Here is a 20,133-nt window from a genome sequence, read left to right as displayed (position 1 = left end):
AAAAAGGTGAAATATTTGGATTTGTTTCCAAACCATCGTAAATGTTTGGCTTAAATAGATAAAAAGGTGAAACGTTTGAATTTGTTTCGTAACGTTTGAAAATGTTTGACTTATATTGCTAAAAAGGTGAAACGTTTGGATTTGTTTCGAACGTTTATAAAAGTTTGGCTTAAATTGCTAAAAAGGTGAAACTCTTGGATTTGTTTCGTAATGTTTGTAAACTTTTGGCTTAAATTGCTAAAAAGGTGAAACGCTTGGATTTGTTTTGTAATGTTTGTAAACGTTTGGCTAAAATGTCTAAAAAGGTTAAACGCTTGGATTTGTTTCGTAATGTTTGTAAACATTTGGCTTAAATTGCTAAAAAGGTGAAACGCTTGGATTTGTTTTGAAATATTTGTAGACATTTTGTTTACATTGCAAAAAGGTGAAATGGATTTGTTTCGTAACGTTTGTAAACATTTGGCTTAAATTGTTAAAAAGGTGAAACAATTGGATTTGTTTTATAATGTTTGTAAACGTTTGGCTTAAATTGCTAAAAAAGTGAAAAGCTTGGTTTTGTTTCGTAACGTTTGTAAACGATTGGCTTAAATTGCTAAAAAAGTGAAACATTTGGATTTGTTTCCAAACCATCGTAAATGTTTGGCTTAAATAGACAAACAGGTGAAACGTTTGAATTTGTTTCGTAACGTTTGAAAATGTTTGACTTAAATGGCCAAAAAGGTGAAACGTTTGGATTTGTTTCGTAACGTTTATAAAAATTTGGCTTAAATTGTTAAAAAGGTGAAACTCTTAAATTTGTTTCGTAATGTTTGTAAACTTTTGGCTTAAATTGCTAAAAAGGTGAAACGCTTGGATTTGTTTTGTAATGTTTGTAAAAGTTTGGCTAAAATGTCTAAAAAGGTTAAACGCTTGGATTTGTTTCATAACGTTTGTAAACATTTGGCTTAAATTGCTAAAAAGGTGAAACACTTGGATTTGTTTTGAAATGTTTGTAGACATTTTGTTTACATTGCAAAAAAGGTGAAATGCTTGGATTTATTTCGTAACGTTTGTAAACATTTGGCTTAAATTGTTAAAAAGGTGAAACAATTGGATTTGTTTGGTAATGTTTGTAAATGTTTGGCTTACATTGCTAAAAAGGTGGAACGCTTGGATTTGATTCGTAATGTTTGTAAACGTTTGGCTTAAATTGCTAAAAAGGTGAAACGCTTGGATTTGTTTCGTACCGTTTGTAAACGTTTTGCTTAATTTGCTAAAAAGGTGAAACGCTTGGTTTTGTTTCGTAATGTTTGTAAAAGATTGGCTTAAATTGCAAAAAAAGTGAAACGATTGGATTTTTTTGGTAATGTTTGTAAACGTTTTGCTTAAAATGCTAAAAAGGTGAAACGCTTGGATTTGTTTCGTAACGTTTGCAAACATTTGGCTTAAATTGCTAAAAAGGTGAAACGCTTGGATTTATTTTGTAATGTTTGTAAACGTTTGGCTTAATTCCTAAAAAGGTGAAACGCTTGGATTTGTTTCGTAACGTTTGGCTTACATTGCTAAAAGGGTGAAACACTTGGATTTGTTTCGTAATTTTTGTAAACGCTTGGCTTATATTGCTGAAAAGGTGAAACTCTTGGATTTGTTTCGTAACGTTTGTAAACGTTTTGATTAAATTGCTAAAAAGGTGAAACGCTTGGTTTTTTTTAATGTTTGTTAAGGTTTGGCTTAAATTGCTAAAAAGGTGAAACGCTTGGATTTGTTTTGTAATGTTTGTAAACGTTTGGCTTAAAATGCTAAAAAGGTGCAACGCTTGGATTTGTTTCGTAACGTTTGTAAACATTTGGCTTAAATTGCTAAAAAGGTGAAACGCTTTGATTTGTTTTGTAATGTTTGTAAACGTTTTGCTTAAATTGCTAAAAAGGTGAAACATTTGGATTTGTTTCTTAATGTTTTTAAACATTTCGCTTAAATCGCTAAAAGGTGGAACATTTGGATTTGTTTCGTAATGTTTGTAAACATTTCGCTTAAATTGCTAAAAAGGTGAAACGATTGGATTTGTTTCGTACCATTTGTAAAAGTTTGGCTTAAATTATTAAAAAGGTGAAACGCTTGGATTTGTTTTATAACTTTTGGCTTAAAATTATAAATAGGTGAAACTTTTGGATTTGTTTCAAAAGCATTGTAAATGTTTGGCTTAAATTGCTAAAAATGTGAAACGTTTGAATTTGTTTCGTAATGTTTGTAAACATTTGGCTTCAATCGCTAAAAAGATGAAACACTTCGATTTTGTTTCGTAATATTTGTAAACGTTTTGCATAAATTGATAAAAAGGTGAAACGTTTGGATTTGTTTCGCAACGTTTTAAACGTTTGGCTTAAATCGCCAAAAATTTGAAACGTTTGGATTTGTTTCGTGACGTTTTAAACGGTCGGCTTAAATCGATAAAATGGGGAAACGTTTGAAATTTTTTCGCAATGTTCGTAAACGTTTGGCTTAAATTGCTAAAATGGCAAAATGTTTGGATTTGTTTCGTATCGTTTATAAACGTTTGGCTTAAATTGCTAAAAAGGTGAAATATTTCAATTTCTTTCGTAACATTTGTAAACGTTTGGCTTAAATTGCTAAAAATGTGAAACGTTTGAATTTGTTTCGTAACGTTTGTAAACATTTGGCTTCAATCGCTAAAAAGATGAAACACTTCGATTTTGTTTCGTAATGTTTGTAAACGTTTTGCATAAATTGCTAAAAAGGTGAAACGTTTGGATTTGTTTCGCAACGTATTAAACGTTTGGCTTAAATCGCCAAAAATGTGAAACGTTTGGATTTGTTTCGTGACGTTTTAAACGTTCGGCTTAAATCGATAAAATGGGGAAACGTTTGAATTTTTTTCGCAATGTTCGTAAATGTTTGGCTTAAATTGCTAAAATGGCGAAATGTTTGGATTTGTTTCGTAACGTTTATAAACGTCTGGCTTAAATTGCTAAAAAGGAGAAACGTTTGGATTTGTTTAGTAATGTTTGTAAACGTTTGGCTTAAATCGCTAAAAAGGGGAAACGTTTGGATTTGTTTCGTAACGTTTGTAAACGTTTGGCTTATATCGCTATAAAGGGGAAACTTTTGGATTTATTTGGTAACATTTGTAAACATTTCGCTAAAATTACTAAAAGGGTGAAACGCTTGGATTTGTTTGTAATGTTTGTAAACGTTTGGCTTAAATTGCTAAAAAGGTGAAATGCTTGAATTTGTTTTGTAACTTTTGTAAACATTTGGCTTAAATTGCTAAAAAAGTGAAACATTTGGATTTGTTTCCAAACCATCGTAAATGTTTGGCTTAAATAGACAAACAGGTGAAACGTTTGAATTTGTTTCGTAACGTTTGAAAATGTTTGACTTAAATGGCCAAAAAGGTGAAACGTTTGGATTTGTTTCGTAACGTTTATAAAAATTTGGCTTAAATTGTTAAAAAGGTGAAACTCTTAAATTTGTTTCGTAATGTTTGTAAACTTTTGGCTTAAATTGCTAAAAAGGTGAAACGCTTGGATTTGTTTTGTAATGTTTGTAAAAGTTTGGCTAAAATGTCTAAAAAGGTTAAACGCTTGGATTTGTTTCATAACGTTTGTAAACATTTGGCTTAAATTGCTAAAAAGGTGAAACACTTGGATTTGATTTGAAATGTTTGTAGACATTTTGTTTACATTGCAAAAAAGGTGAAATGCTTGGATTTGTTTCGTAACGTTTGTAAACATTTGGCTTAAATTGTTAAAAAGGTGAAACAATTGGATTTGTTTTGTAATGTTTGTAAACGTTTGGCTTAAATTGCTAAAAAGGTGAAACGCTTGGTTTTGTTTCGTAACGTTTGTAAACAATTGGCTTAAACCGCTAAAAATGTGAAACGTTTTAAACGTTTGGTTTTATTTCATAACGTTTGTAAACGCTTGGCTTAAATTGCTAAAAATGTGAAACATTTGAATTTGTTTTGTAACGTTTGTAAACGTTTGGCTTAAATCGCTAAAAAGGTGAAACGTTTGGATTTATTTCGTAACGTTTGAAAACGTTTGCCTTAAATCGCTAAAAAGGTGAAACGTTTGGATTTGTTTCGTAACGTTTGTAAACGTTTGGCTTAAATCGCTAAAAAAGTGAAACATTTAGTTTTGTTTCGTAACATTTGTAAACGTTTGGCTTAAATCGCTAAAAAGATGAAACATTTGGATTTGTTTCGTAACTTTTGTAAGGATTTGGCTTAAATTGCTAAAAAGGTGAAATATTTGTATTTGTTTCGTATCGTTTGTGAACGTTTGGCTTAAATCGCTAAAAAGGTCAAACGTTCGGATTTATTTCGTAACGTTTGTAAACGTTTGGCTTAAATTCCTAAAAAGGTAAAACGCTTGGATTTGTTTCGTAACGTTTGTAAACGTTTGGCTTAAATTGCTAAAAAGGTGAAACGCTTGGATTTGTTTCGTAATGTTTGTAAACGTTTGGCTTAAATTGCTAATAAGGTGAAACGCTTGGATTTGTTTCGTAACATTTGTAAACGTTTTGCTTAATTTGCTAAAAAGGTGAAACGCTTGGTTTTGTTTCGTACTGTTTGTACAAGTTTGGCTTTAATTGCTAAAAAAGTGAAACGATTGGATTTGTTTGGTAATGTTTGTAAACGTTTGGCTTAAAATGCTAAAAAGGTGAAACGCTTGGATTTGTTTCGTAACGTTTGCAAACATTTGGCTTAAATTGCTAAAAAGGTGAAACGCTTGGATTTCTTTTGTAATGTTTGTAAACGTTTGGCTTAATTGCTAAAAAGGTGAAACGCTTGGATTTTTTTCGTAACGTTTGTAAACGTTTGGCTTACATTGCTAAAAGGGTGAAACGCTTGGATTTGTTTCGTAATTTTTGTAAACGCTTAGCTTATATTGCTGAAAAGGTGAAACGCTTGGATTTGTTTCGTAACGTTTGTAAACGTTTTGATTAAATTGCTAAAAAGGTGAAATGCTTGGTTTTTTTTTAATGTTTGTAAAGGTTTGGCTTAAATTGCTAAAAAGGTGAAACGCTTGGATTTGTTTTTAATGTTTGTAAACGTTTGGCTTAAAATGCTAAAAAGGTGCAACGCTTGGATTTGTTTCGTAACGTTTGTAAACATTTGGCTTAAATTGCTAAAAAGGTGAAACGCTTGGATTTGTTTTGTAATGTTTGTAAACGTTTTGCTTAAATTGCTAAAAAAGGTGAAACATTTGGATTTGTTTCTTAATGTTTTTAAACATTTTGCTTAAATCGCTAAAAGGTGGAACGTTTGGATTTGTTTCGTAATGTTTGTAAACATTTCGCTTAAATTGCTAAAAAGGTGAAACGATTGGATTTGTTTCGTACCATTTGTAAACGTTTGGCTTTAATTATTAAAAAGGTGAAACGCTTGGATTTGTTTTATAACTTTTGGCTTAAATTTATAAATAGGTGAAACTTTTGGATTTGTTTCAAAAGCATTGTAAATGTTTGGCTTAAATTGCTAAAAATGTGAAACGTTTGAATTTGTTTCGTAATGTTTGTAAACATTTGGCTTCAATCGCTAAAAAGATGAAACACTTCGATTTTGTTTCGTAATATTTGTAAACGTTTTGCATAAATTGCTAAAAAGGTGAAACGTTTGGATTTGTTTCGCAACGTTTTAAACGTTTGGCTTAAATCGCCAAAAATGTGAAACGTTTGGATTTGTTCCGTGACAGTTTAAACGTTCGGTTTAAATCGATAAAATGGGGAAACGTTTGAATTTTTTTCGCAATGTTCATAAACGTTTGGCTTAAATTGCTAAAAAAGCGAAATGTTTGGATTTGTTTCGTAACTATTGTAAACATTTGGCTTAAATTGTTAAAAAGGAGAAACGTTTGGATTTGTTTAATATTGTTTGTAAACGTTTGGCTTAAATCGCTAAAAAGGGGAAACGTTTGGATTTGTTTCGTAACGTTTGTAAACGTTTGGCTTATATCGCTATAAAGGGGAAACGTTTGGAATTATTTGGTAACATTTGTAAACATTTCGCTAAAATTACTAAAAAGGTGAAACGCTTGGATTTGTTTGTAACGTTTGTAAACGTTTGGCTTAAATTGCTAAAAAGGTGAAATGTTTGAATTTGTTTCGTAACGTTTGTAAACATTTGGCTTAAATTGCTAAAAAGGTGAAACATTTGGATTTGTTTCCAAACCATCGTAAATGTTTGGCTTAAATAGATAAAAAGGTGAAACGTTTGAATTTGTTTCGTAACGTTTGAAAATGTTTGACTTAAATCGCTAAAAAGGTGAAACGTTTGGATTTGTTTCGTAACGTTTATACAAGTTTTGCTTAAATTTCTAAAAAGGGGAAACTCTTGGATTTGTTTCGTAATGTTTGTAAACTTTTGGCTTAAATTGCTAAAAAGGTGAAACGCTTGGATTTGTTTTGTAATGTTTGTAAACGTTTGGCTAAAATGTCTAAAAAGGTTAAACGCTTGGATTTGTTTCATAACGTTTGTAAACATTTGGCTTAAATTGCTAAAAAGGTGAAACGCTTTGATTTGTTTTGAAATGTTTGTAGACATTTTGTTTACATTGCAAAAAAGGTGAAATGCTTGGATTTGTTTCGTAACGTTTGTAAACATTTGGCTTAAATTGTTAAAAAGGTGAAACAATTGGATTTGTTTTGTAATGTTTGTAAACGTTTGGCTTAAATTGCTAAAAAGGTGAAACGCTTGGTTTCATTTCGTAACGTTTGTAAACGATTGGCTTAAACCGCTAAAAAGGTGAAACGTTTGGATTTGTTTTGTAATGTTTGTAAACATTTGGCTTAAATCGCTAAAAAGGTGAAACGTTTGGATTTCTTTCGTAACGTTTGAAAACGTTTGGCTTAAATCGCTAAAAAGGTGAAACGTTTGGATTTGTTTCGTAACGTTTGTAAACGTTTGGCTTAAATCGCTAAAAAGGTGAAACATTTGGTTTTGTTTCTTAACGTTTGTAAACGTTTGGCTTAAATCGCTAAAAAGGTGAAACATTTGGATTTGTTTCGTAACCTTTTGTAAGGGTTTGGCTTAAATTGCTAAAAAGGTTAAATATTTGGATTTGTTTCGTATCGTTTGTGAACGTTTGGCTTAAATTGCTAAAAAGGTCAAACGTTCGGATTTATTTCGTAACGTTTGTAAACGTTTGGCTTAAATTCCTAAAAAGGTAAAACGCTTGGATTTGTTTCGTAACGTTTGTAAACGTTTGGCTTAAATTGCTAAAAAGGTGAAACGCTTGGATTTGTTTCGTAATATTTGTAAACGTTTGGCTTAAATTGCTAAAAAGGTGAAACGCTTGGATTTGTTTCGTAACATTTGTAAACGTTTTGCTTAATTTGCTAAAAAGGTGAAACGCTTGGTTTTGTTTCGTACTGTTTGTACAAGTTTGGCTTTAATTGCTAAAAAAGTGAAACGATTGGATTTGTTTGGTAATGTTTGTAAACGTTTGGCTTAAAATGCTAAAAAGGTGAAACGCTTGGATTTGTTTCGTAACGTTTGCAAACATTTGGCTTAAATTGCTAAAAAGGTGAAACGCTTGGATTTCTTTTGTAATGTTTGTAAACGTTTGGCTTAATTGCTAAAAAGGTGAAACGCTTGGATTTTTTTCGTAACGTTTGTAAACGTTTGGCTTACATTGCTAAAAGGGTGAAACGCTTGGATTTGTTTCGTAATTTTTGTAAACGCTTGGCTTATATTGCTGAAAAGGTGAAACGCTTGGATTTGTTTCGTAACGTTTGTAAACGTTTTGATTAAATTGCTAAAAAGGTGAAATGCTTGGTTTTTTTTTAATGTTTGTAAAGGTTTGGCTTAAATTGCTAAAAAGGTGAAACGCTTGGATTTGTTTTTAATGTTTGTAAACGTTTGGCTTAAAATGCTAAAAAGGTGCAACGCTTGGATTTGTTTCGTAACGTTTGTAAACATTTGGCTTAAATTGCTAAAAAGGTGAAACGCTTGGATTTGTTTTGTAATGTTTGTAAACGTTTTGCTTAAATTGCTAAAAAAGGTGAAACATTTGGATTTGTTTCTTAATGTTTTTAAACATTTCGCTTAAATCGCTAAAAGGTGGAACGTTTGGATTTGTTTCGTAATGTTTGTAAACATTTCGCTTAAATTGCTAAAAAGGTGAAACGATTGGATTTGTTTCGTACCATTTGTAAACGTTTGGCTTTAATTATTAAAAAGGTGAAACGCTTGGATTTGTTTTATAACTTTTGGCTTAAATTTATAAATAGGTGAAACTTTTGGATTTGTTTCAAAAGCATTGTAAATGTTTGGCTTAAATTGCTAAAAATGTGAAACGTTTGAATTTGTTTCGTAATGTTTGTAAACATTTGGCTTCAATCGCTAAAAAGATGAAACACTTCGATTTTGTTTCGTAATATTTGTAAACGTTTTGCATAAATTGCTAAAAAGGGGAAACGTTTGGATTTGTTTCGCAACGTTTTAAACGTTTGGCTTAAATCGCCAAAAATATGAAACGTTTGGATTTGTTCCGTGACAGTTTAAACGTTCGGTTTAAATCGATAAAATGGGGAAACGTTTGAATTTTTTTCGCAATGTTCATAAACGTTTGGCTTAAATTGCTAAAAAGGCGAAATGTTTGGATTTGTTTCGTAACTATTGTAAACATTTGGCTTAAATTGTTAAAAAGGAGAAACGTTTGGATTTGTTTAATATTGTTTGTAAACGTTTGGCTTAAATCGCTAAAAAGAGGAAACGTTTGGATTTGTTTCGTAACGTTTGTAAACGTTTGGCTTATATCGCTATAAAGGGGAAACGTTTGGAATTATTTGGTAACATTTGTAAACATTTCGCTAAAATTACTAAAAAGGTGAAACGCTTGGATTTGTTTGTAACGTTTGTAAACGTTTGGCTTAAATTGCTAAAAAGGTGAAATGTTTGAATTTGTTTCGTAACGTTTGTAAACATTTGGCTTAAATTGCTAAAAAGGTGAAACATTTGGATTTGTTTCCAAACCATCGTAAATGTTTGGCTTAAATAGATAAAAAGGTGAAACGTTTGAATTTGTTTCGTAACGTTTGAAAATGTTTGACTTAAATCGCTAAAAAGGTGAAACGTTTGGATTTGTTTCGTAACGTTTATAAAAGTTTGGCTTAAATTGCTAAAAAGGGGAAACTCTTGGCTTTGTTTCGTAATGTTTGTAAACTTTTGGCTTAAATTGCTAAAATGGTGAAACGCTTGGATTTGTTTTGTAATGTTTGTAAACGTTTGGCTAAAATGTCTAAAAAGGTTAAACGCTTGGATTTGTTTCATAACGTTTGTAAACATTTGGCTTAAATTGCTAAAAAGGTGAAACGCTTTGATTTGTTTTGAAATGTTTGTAGACATTTTGTTTACATTGCAAAAAAGGTGAAATGCTTGGATTTGTTTCGTAACGTTTGTAAACATTTGGCTTAAATTGTTAAAAAGGTGAAACAATTGGATTTGTTTTGTAATGTTTGTAAACGTTTGGCTTAAATTGCTAAAAAGAAGAAATGCTTGGTTTCGTTTCGTAACGTTTGTAAACGATTGGCTTAAACCGCTAAAAAGGTGAAACGTTTGGATTTGTTTTGTAACGTTTGTAAACATTTGGCTTAAATCGCTAAAAAGGTGAAACGTTTGGATTTCTTTCGTAACGTTTGAAAACGTTTGGCTTAAATCGCTAAAAAGGTGAAACGTTTGGATTTGTTTCGTAACGTTTGTAAACGTTTGGCTTAAATCGCTAAAAAGGTGAAACATTTGGTTTTGTTTCGTAACGTTTGTAAACGTTTGGCTTAAATCGCTAAAAAGGTGAAACATTTGGATTTGTTTCGTAACTTTTTGTAAGGGTTTGGCTTAAATTGCTAAAAAGGTAAAATATTTGGATTTGTTTCGTATCGTTTGTGAACGTTTGGCTTAAATTGCTAAAAAGGTCAAATGTTCGGATTTATTTCGTAACGTTTGTAAACGTTTGGCTTAAATTCCTAAAAAGGTAAAACGCTTGGATTTGTTTCGTAACGTTTGTAAACGTTTGGCTTACATTGCTAAAAAGGTGAAACGCTTGGATTTGTTTCGTAATGTTTGTAAACGTTTGGCTTAATTTGCTAAAAAGGTGAAACGCTTGGTTTTGTTTCGTAATGTTTGTAAAAGTTTGGCTTTAATTGCTAAAAAAGTGAAACGATTGGATTTGTTTGGTAATGTTTGTAAACGTTTGGCTTAAAATGCTAAAAAGGTGAAACGCTTGGATTTGTTTCGTAACGTTTGCAAACATTTGGCTTAAATTGCTAAAAAGGTGAAACGCTTGGATTTGTTTTGTAATGTTTGTAAACGTTTGGCTTAATTGCTGAAAAGGTGAAACGCTTGGATTTGTTTCGTAACGTTTGTAAACGTTTGGCTTACATTGCTAAAAGGGTGAAACGCTTGGATTTGTTTCGTAATTTTTATAAACGCTTGGCTTATATTGCTGAAAAGGTGAAAAGCTTGGATTTGTTTCGTAACGTTTGTAAACGTTTTGCTTAAATTGCTAAAAAGGTGAAACGCTTAGTTTTTTTTAATGTTTGTAAAGGTTTGGCTTAAGTTGCCAAAAAGGTCAAACGTTCGGATTTATTTCGTAACGTTTGTAAACGTTTGGCTTAAATTCCTAAAAAGGTAAAACGCTTGGATTTGTTTCGTAACGTTTGTAAATGTTTGGCTTACATTGCTAAAAAGGTGAAACGCTTGGATTTGTTTCGTAATGTTTGTAAACGTTTGGCTTAAATTGCTAAAAAGGTGAAACGCTTGGATTTGTTTCGTAACATTTGTAAACGTTTCGCTTAAATTGCTAAAAAGATGAAACGATTGGATTTGTTTCGTATCATTTGTAAACGTTTGGCTTAAATTATTAAAAAGGTGAAACGCTTGGATTTGTTTTTTAACTTTTGGCTTAAATTTCTAAATAGGTGAAACTTTTGGATTTGTTTCAAACGCATTGTAAATGTTTGGCTTAAATCGCTGAAAAGGTGAAACGTTTGGATTTGTTTCGTAGCGTTTATAAACGTTTGGCTTAAATTTCTAAAAAGGTGAAACGTTTGGATTTGTTTCGTAACGTTGGTAAACGTTTGGCTTAAATTGCTAAAAAGGTGAAACACTTGGATTTGTTTCGTAATGTTTGTAAACATTTGGCTTAAATTGCTAAAAAGGTGAAACACTTGGTTTTGTTTCGTAACGTTTGTAAATGTTTGGCTTAAATCGCTAAAAATGTGAAACGTTTTAATTTGTTTCATAACGTTTTAAACGTTTGGTTTTGTTTCGTAACGATTGTAAACTTTTGGCTTAAATTGCTAAAAAGGTGAAACATTTGGTTTTGTTTTGTAACGTTTGTAAACATCTGGCTTAAATCGCTAAAAAGGTGAAACATTTGGATTTCTTTCGTAACGTTTGAAAACTTTTGGCTTAAATCGCTAAAAGGGGAAACGTTTGTATTTGTTTCGTAAGTTTTTAAACATTTCGCTTAAATCACTAACATTTGTAAACATTTCGTTAAAATTAATAAAAAGGTGAAACGCTTGGATTTGTTTGTAACGTTTGTAAACATTTGGCTTAAATTTCTAAAAAGGTGAAATGCTTGAATTTGTTTCTTAACGTTTGTAAACATTTGGCTTAAATTGCTAAAAAGGTGAAATATTTGGATTTGTTTCCAAACCATCGTAAATGTTTGGCTTAAATAGATAAAAAGGTGAAACGTTTGAATTTGTTTCGTAACGTTTGAAAATGTTTGACTTATATTGCTAAAAAGGTGAAACGTTTGGATTTGTTTCGAACGTTTATAAAAGTTTGGCTTAAATTGCTAAAAAGGTGAAACTCTTGGATTTGTTTCGTAATGTTTGTAAACTTTTGGCTTAAATTGCTAAAAAGGTGAAACGCTTGGATTTGTTTTGTAATGTTTGTAAACGTTTGGCTAAAATGTCTAAAAAGGTTAAACGCTTGGATTTGTTTCGTAATGTTTGTAAACATTTGGCTTAAATTGCTAAAAAGGTGAAACGCTTGGATTTGTTTTGAAATATTTGTAGACATTTTGTTTACATTGCAAAAAGGTGAAATGGATTTGTTTCGTAACGTTTGTAAACATTTGGCTTAAATTGTTAAAAAGGTGAAACAATTGGATTTGTTTTATAATGTTTGTAAACGTTTGGCTTAAATTGCTAAAAAAGTGAAAAGCTTGGTTTTGTTTCGTAACGTTTGTAAACGATTGGCTTAAACCGCTAAAAATGTGAAACGTTTTAATTTGTTTCATAACGTTTTAAACGTTTGGTTTTATTTCATAACGTTTGTAAACGCTTGGCTTAAATTGCTAAAAGGGTGAAACATTTGGATTTGTTTCGTAACGTTTGTAAGGGTTTGGCTTAAATTGCTAAAAAGGTGAAATATTTGGATTTGTTTCGTATCGTTTGTGAACGTTTGGCTTTAATCGCTAAAAAGGTCAAACGTTCGGATTTATTTCGTAACGTTTATAAACGTTTGGCTTAAATTCCTAAAAAGGTAAAACGCTTGGATTTGTTTCGTAACGTTTGTAAACGTTTGGCTTACATTGCTAAAAAGGTGAAACGCTTGGATTTGTTTCGTAATGTTTGTAAACGTTTGGCTTAAATTGCTAAAAAGGTGAAACGCTTGGATTTGTTTCGTAACGTTTGTAAACGTTTTGCTTAATTTGCTAAAAAGGTGAAACGCTTGGTTTTGTTTCGTAATGTTTGTAAAAGTTTGGCTTAAATTGCTAAAAAAGTGAAACGATTGGATTTGTTTGGTAATGTTTGTAAACGTTTGGCTTAAAATGCTAAAAAGGTGCAACGCTTGGATTTGTTTCGTAACGTTTGTAAACATTTGGCTTAAATTGCTAAAAAGGTGAAACGCTTGGATTTGTTTTGTAATGTTTGTAAAGGTTTTGCTTAAATTGCTAAAAAGGTGAAACAATTGGATTTGTTTTGTAATGTTTGTAAACGTTTGGCTTAAATTGCTAAAAAGGTGAAACGCTTGGTTTTGTTTCGTAACGTTTGTAAACGATTGGCTTAAACCGCTAAAAATGTGAAACGTTTTAATTTGTTTCATAATGTTTTAAACATTTGCTTTTATTTCATAACGTTTGTAAACGCTTGGCTTAAATTGCTAAAAAGGTGAAACATTTGGATTTGTTTCGTAACGTTTGTAAGGGTTTGGCTTAAATTGCTAAAAAGGTGAAATATTTGGATTTGTTTCGTATCGTTAGTGAACGTTTGGCTTAAATCGCTAAAAAGGTCAAACGTTCGGATTTATTTCGTAACGTTTGTAAACGTTTGGCTTATATTCCTAAAAAGGTAAAACGCTTGGATTTGTTTCGTAACGTTTGTAAACGTTTGGCTTACATTGCTAAAAAGGTGAAACGCTTGGATTTGTTTCGTAATGTTTCTAAACGTTTGGCTTAAATTCCTAAAAAGGTAAAACGCTTGGATTTGTTTCGTAACGTTTGTAAACGTTTGTCTTACATTGCTAAAAAGGTGAAACGCTTGGATTTGTTTCGTAATGTTTGTAAACGTTTGGCTTAAATTGCTAAAAAGGTGAAGCGCTTGGATTTGTTTCGTAACGTTTGTAAACGTTTTGCTTAATTTGCTAAAAAGGTGAAACGCTTGGTTTTGTTTCGTAAGGTTTGTAAAAGTTTGGCTTTAATTGCTAAAAAAAGTGAAACGATTGGATTTGTTTGGTAATGTTTGTAAACGTTTGGCTTAAAATGCTAAAAAGGTGAAACGCTTGGATTTGTTTCGTAACGTTTGCAAACATTTCGCTTAAATTGCTAAAAAGGTAAAACGCTTGGATTTGTTTTTTAATGTTTGTAAACGTTTGGCTTAATTGCTAATAAGGTGAAACGCTTGGATTTGTTTCGTAACGTTTGTAAACGTTTGGCTTACATTTCTAAAAGGGTGAAACGCTTGGATTTGTTTCGTAATTTTTGTAAACGCTTGGCTTATATTGCTGAAAAGGTGAAACGCTTGGATTTGTTTCGTAACGTTTGTAAACTTTTTGCTTAAATTGCTAAAAAGGTGAAATGCTTGGATTTGTTTTGTAATGTTTGTAAACGTTTGGCTTAAAATGCTTAAAAGGTGCAACGCTTGGATTTGTTTCGTAACGTTTGTAAACATTTGGCTCAAAATGAAAAAAAGGTGAAACTCTTGGATTTGTTTTGTAATGTTTGTAAACGTTTTGCTTAAATTGCTAAAAAGGTGAAACAATTGGATTTGTTTTGTAATGTTTGTAAACGTTTGGCTTAAATTGCTAAAAAGGTGAAACGCTTGGTTTTGTTTCGTAAGGTTTGTAAACGATTGGCTTAAACCGCTAAAAATGTGAAACGTTTTAATTTGTTTCATAATGTTTTAAACATTTGATTTTATTTCATAACGTTTGTAAACACTTGGCTTAAATTGCTAAAAAGGTGAAACATTTGGATTTGTTTCGTAACGTTTGTAAGGGTTTGGCTTAAATTGCTAAAAAGGTGAAATATTTGGATTTGTTTCGTATCGTTAGTGAACGTTTGGCTTAAATCGCTAAAAAGGTCAAACGTTCGGATTTATTTCGTAACGTTTGTAAACGTTTGGCTTAAATTTCTAAAAAGGTAAAACGCTTGGATTTGTTTCGTAACGTTTGTAAACGTTTGGCTTACATTGCTAAAAAGGTGAAACGCTTGGATTTGTTTCGTAATGTTTCTAAACGTTTGGCTTAAATTCCTAAAAAGGTAAAACGCTTGAATTTGTTTCGTATCGTTTGTAAACGTTTGGCTTACATTGCTAAAAAGGTGAAACGCTTGGATTTGTTTCGTAATGTTTGTAAACGTTTGGCTTAAATTGCTAAAAAGGTGAAACGCTTGGATTTGTTTCGTAACGTTTGTAAACGTTTTGCTTAATTTGCTAAAAAGGTGAAACGCTTGGTTTTGTTTCGTAATGTTTGTAAAAGTTTGGCTTAAATTGCTAAAAAAAGTGAAACGATTGGATTTGTTTGGTAATGTTTGTAAACGTTTGGCTTAAAATGCTAAAAAGGTGAAACGCTTGGATTTGTTTCGTAACGTTTGCAAACATTTGGCATAAATTGCTAAAAAGGTGAAACGCTTGGATTTGTTTTGTAATGTTTGTAAACGTTTGGCTTAATTGCTAATAAGGTGAAACGCTTGGATTTGTTTCGTAACGTTTGTAAACGTTTGGCTTACATTTCTAAAAGGGTGAAACGCTTGGATTTGTTTCGTAAATTTTGTAAACGCCTGGCTTATATTGCTGAAAAGGTGAAACGCTTGGATTTGTTTCGTAACGTTTGTAAACGTTTTGCTTAAATTGCTAAAAAGGTGAAACGCTTGGTTTTTTTAATGTTTGTAAAGGTTTGGCTTAAATTGCAAAAAAGGTGAAGCGCTTGGATTTGTTTCGTAACGTTTGTAAACGTTTTGCTTAATTTGCTAAAATGGTGAAACGCTTGGTTTTGTTTCGTAATGTTTGTAAAGGTTTGGCTTAAATTGCTAAAAAAGTGAAACGAATGGATTTGTTTGGTAATGTTTGTAAACGTTTGGCTTAAAATGCTAAAAAGGTGAAACGCTTGGATTTGTTTCGTAACGTTTGCAAACATTTGGCTTAAATTGCTAAAAAGGTGAAATGCTTGGATTTTTTTTGTAATGTTTGTAAACGTTTGGCTTAATTGCTAAAAGGGTGAAACGCTTGGATTCGTTTCGTAATTTTTGTAAACGTTTGGCTTATAATGCTAAAAAGGTGCAACGCTTGGATTTGTTTCATAACGTTTGTAAACATTTGGCTTAAATTGCTAAAAAGGTGAAACGCTTGGATTTGTTTTGTAATGTTTGTAAATGTTTTGCTTAAATTGCTAAAAAGGTGAAATAATTGGATTTGTTTTGTAATGTTTGTAAACGTTTGGCTTAAATTGCTAAAAAGGTGAAACGCTTGGTTTTGTTTCGTAACGTTTGTAAACGATTGGCTTAAACCGCTAAAAATGTGAAACGTTTTAATTTGTTTCATAACGTTTTAAGAGTTTGGTTTTATTTCATAACGTTTGTAAACGCTTGGCATAAATTGCTAAAAAGGTTAAACATTTGGATTTGTTTCGTAACATTTGTAAGGATTTGGCTTAAATTGCTAAAAAGGTGAAATATTTGGATTTGTTTCGTAACGTTTGTAAACATTTGGCTTAAATTGCTAAAAAGGTGAAACGCTTGGTTTTGTTTCGTAACGTTTGTAAACGATTGGTTTAAACCGCTAAAAATGTGAAACGTTTTAATTTGTTTCGTAACGTTTTAAACGTTTGGTTTTATTTCATAACGTTTGTAAACGTTTTGCTTAAATTGCTAAAAAGCTGAAACAATTGGATTTGTTTTGCAATCTTTGTAAACGTTTGGCTTAAATTTCTAAAAAGGGGAAACGCTTGGTTTTGTTTCGTAACGTTTGTAAACGATTGGTTTAAACCGCTAAAAATGTGAAACGTTTTAATTTGTTTCATAACGTTTTAAACGTTTGGTTTTATTTCATAACGTTTGTAAACGCTTGGCATAAATTGCTAAAAAGGTGAAACATTTGGATTTGTTTCGTAACGTTTGTAAGGGTTTGGCTTAAATTGCTAAAAAGGTGAAATATTTGGATTTGTTTCGTATCGTTAGTGAACGTTTGGCTTAAATCGCTAAAAAGGTCAAACGTTTGGATTTATTTCGTAACGTTTGTAAACGTTTGGCTTAAATTCCTAAAAAGGTAAAACGCTTGGATTTGTTTCGTAACGTTTCTAAAAGTTTGGCTTACATTGCTAAAAAGGTGAAACGCTTGGATTTGTTTCGTAATGTTTGTAAACGTTTGGCTTAAATTGCTAAAAAGGTGAAACGCTTGGATTTGTTTCGTAACGTTTGTAAACGTTTTGCTTAATTTGCTAAAATGGTGAAACGCTTGGTTTTGTTTCGTAATGTTTGTAAAGGTTTGGCTTAAATTGCTAAAAAAGTGAAACGATTGGATTTGTTTGGTAATGTTTGTAAACGTTTGGCTTAAAATGCTAAAAAGGTGAAACGCTTGGATTTGTTTCGTAACGTTTGCAAACATTTGGCTTAAATTGCTAAAAAGGTGAAATGCTTGGATTTGTTTTGTAATGTTTGTAAACGTTTGGCTTAATTGCTAAAAGGGTGAAACGCTTGGATTCGTTTCGTAATTTTTTTAAACGTTTGGCTTACATTTCTAAAAGGGTGAAACGCTTGGATTTGTTTCGTAATTTTTGTAAACGCTTGGCTTATTTTTGCTGAAAAGGTGAAACGCTTGGATTTGTTTCGTAACGTTTGTAAACGTTTTGCTTAAATTGCTAAAAAGGTGAAACGCTTGGTTTTTTTAATGTTTGTAAAGGTTTGGCTTAAATTGCTAATAAGGTGAAGCGCTTGGATTTGTTTTGTAATGTTTGTAAACGTTTGGCTTAATTGCTAAAAATGTGAAACGCTTGGATTTGTTTCGTAACGTTTGTAAACGTTTGGCTTACATTTCTAAAAGGGTGAAACGCTTGGATTTGTTTCGTAATTTTTGTAAACGCTTGGCTAATATTGCTGAAAAGGTGAAACGCTTGGATTTGTTGCGTAACGTTTGTAAACGTTTTGCTTAAATTGCTAAAAAGGTGAAACGCTTGGTTTTTTTTAATGTTTGTAAAGGTTTGGCTTAAATTGCTAAAAAGGTGAAACGCTTGGATTTATTTTGTAATGTTTGTAAACGTTTGGCTTATAATGCTAAAAAGGTGCAACGCTTGGATTTGTTTCGTAACGTTTGTAAACATTTGGCTTAAATTGCAAAAAAGGTGAAACTCTTGGATTTGTTTTGTAATGTTTGTAAACGTTTTGCTTAAATTGCTAAAAAGCTGAAACAATTGGATTTGTTTTGCAATCTTTGTAAACGTTTGGCTTAAATTTCTAAAAAGGTGAAACGTTTGGTTTTGTTTCGTAACGTTTGTAAACGATTGGCTTAAACCGCTAAAAATGTGAAACGTTTTAATTTGTTTCATAACGTTTTAAACGTTTGGTTTTATTTCATAACGTTTGTAAACGCTTGGCTTAAATTGCTAAAAAGGTGAAACATTTGGATTTGTTTCGTAACGTTTGTAAGGGTTTGGCTTAAATTGCTAAAAAGGTGAAATATTTGGATTTGTTTCGTATCGTTAGTGAACGTTTGGCTTAAATCGCTAAAAAGGTCAAACGTTCGGATTTATTTCGTAACATTTGTAAACGTTTGGCTTAAATTCCTAAAAAGGTAAAACGCTTGGATTTGTTTCTTAACGTTTGTAAACGTTTGGCTTACATTGCTAAAAAGGTGAAACGCTTGGATTTGTTTCGTAATGTTTGTAAACGTTTGGCTTAAATTGCTAAAAAGGTGAAACGCTTGGATTTGTTTCGTAACGTTTGTAAACGTTTTGCTTAATTTGCTAAAATGGTGAAACGCTTGGTTTTGTTTCGTAATGTTTGTAAAGGTTTGGCTTAAATTGCTAAAAAAGTGAAACGATTGGATTTGTTTGGTAATGTTTGTAAACGTTTGGCTTAAAATGCTAAAAAGGTGAAACGCTTGGATTTGTTTCGTAACGTTTGCAAACATTTGGCTTAAATTGCTAAAAAGGTGAAATGCTTGGATTTGTTTTGTAATGTTTGTAAACGTTTGGCTTAATTGCTAAAAGGGTGAAACGCTTGGATTCGTTTCGTAATTTTTGTAAACGTTTGGCTTACATTTCTAAAAGGGTGAAACGCTTGGATTTGTTTCGTAATTTTTGTAAACGCTTCGCTTATTTTGCTGAAAAGGTGAAACGCTTGGATTTGTTTCGTAACGTTTGTAAACGTTTTGCTTAAATTGCTAAAAAGGTGAAACGCTTGGTTTTTTTAATGTTTGTAAAGGTTTGGCTTAAATTGCTAATAAGGTGAAGCGCTTGGATTTGTTTTGTAATGTTTGTAAACGTTTGGCTTAATTGCTAAAAATGTGAAACGCTTGGATTTGTTTCGTAACGTTTGTAAACGTTTGGCTTACATTTTTAAAAGGGTGAAACGCTTGGATTTGTTTCGTAATTTTTGTAAACGCTTGGCTAATATTGCTGAAAAGGTGAAACGCTAGGATTTGTTGCGTAACGTTTGTAAACGTTTTGCTTAAATTGCTAAAAAGGTGAAACGCTTGGTTTTTTTTTGTAATGTTTGTAAACGTTTGGCTTAATTGCTAAAAGGGTGAAACGCTTGGATTCGTTTCGTAATTTTTGTAAACGTTTGGCTTATAATGCTAAAAAGGTGCAACGCTTGGATTTGTTTCATAACGTTTGTAAACATTTGGCTTAAATTGCTAAAAAGGTGAAACGCTTGGATTTGTTTTGTAATGTTTGTAAATGTTTTGCTTAAATTGCTAAAAAGGTGAAATAATTGGATTTGTTTTGTAATGTTTGTAAACGTTTGGCTTAAATTGCTAAAAAGGTGAAACGCTTGGTTTTGTTTCGTAACGTTTGTAAACGATTGGCTTAAACCGCTAAAAATGTAAAACGTTTTAATTTGTTTCATAACGTTTTAAGAGTTTGGTTTTATTTCATAACGTTTGTAAACGCTTGGCATAAATTGCTAAAAAGGTTAAACATTTGGATTTCTTTCGTAACGTTTGTAAGGGTTTGGCTTAAATTGCTAAAAAGGTGAAATATTTGGATTTGTTTCGTATCGTTAGTGAACGTTTGGCTTAAATCGCTAAAAAGGTCAAACGTTCGGATTTATTTCGTAACATTTGTAAACGTTTGGCTTAAATTCCTAAAAAGGTAAAACGCTTGGATTTGTTTCTTAATGTTTGTAAACGTTTGGCTTACATTGCTAAAAAGGTGAAACGCTTGGATTTGTTTCGTAATGTTTGTAAACGTTTGGCTTAAATTGCTAAAAAGGTGAAACGCTTGGATTTGTTTCGTAACGTTTGTAAACGTTTTGCTTAATTTGCTAAAATGGTGAAACGCTTGGTTTTGTTTCGTAATGTTTGTAAAGGTTTGGCTTAAATTGCTAAAAAAGTGAAACGATTGGATTTGTTTGGTAATGTTTGTAAACGTTTGGCTTAAAATGCTAAAAAGGTGAAACGCTTGGATTTGTTTCGTAACGTTTGCAAACATTTGGCTTAAATTGCTAAAAAGGTGAAATGCTTGGA

The sequence above is a fragment of the Mercurialis annua genome, linkage group LG3, assembly GCF_937616625.2.
Source record: "Mercurialis annua linkage group LG3, ddMerAnnu1.2, whole genome shotgun sequence".
Lineage (NCBI taxonomy): Eukaryota > Viridiplantae > Streptophyta > Magnoliopsida > Malpighiales > Euphorbiaceae > Mercurialis > Mercurialis annua.
Note: the sequence above shows the minus strand (reverse complement) of the source record.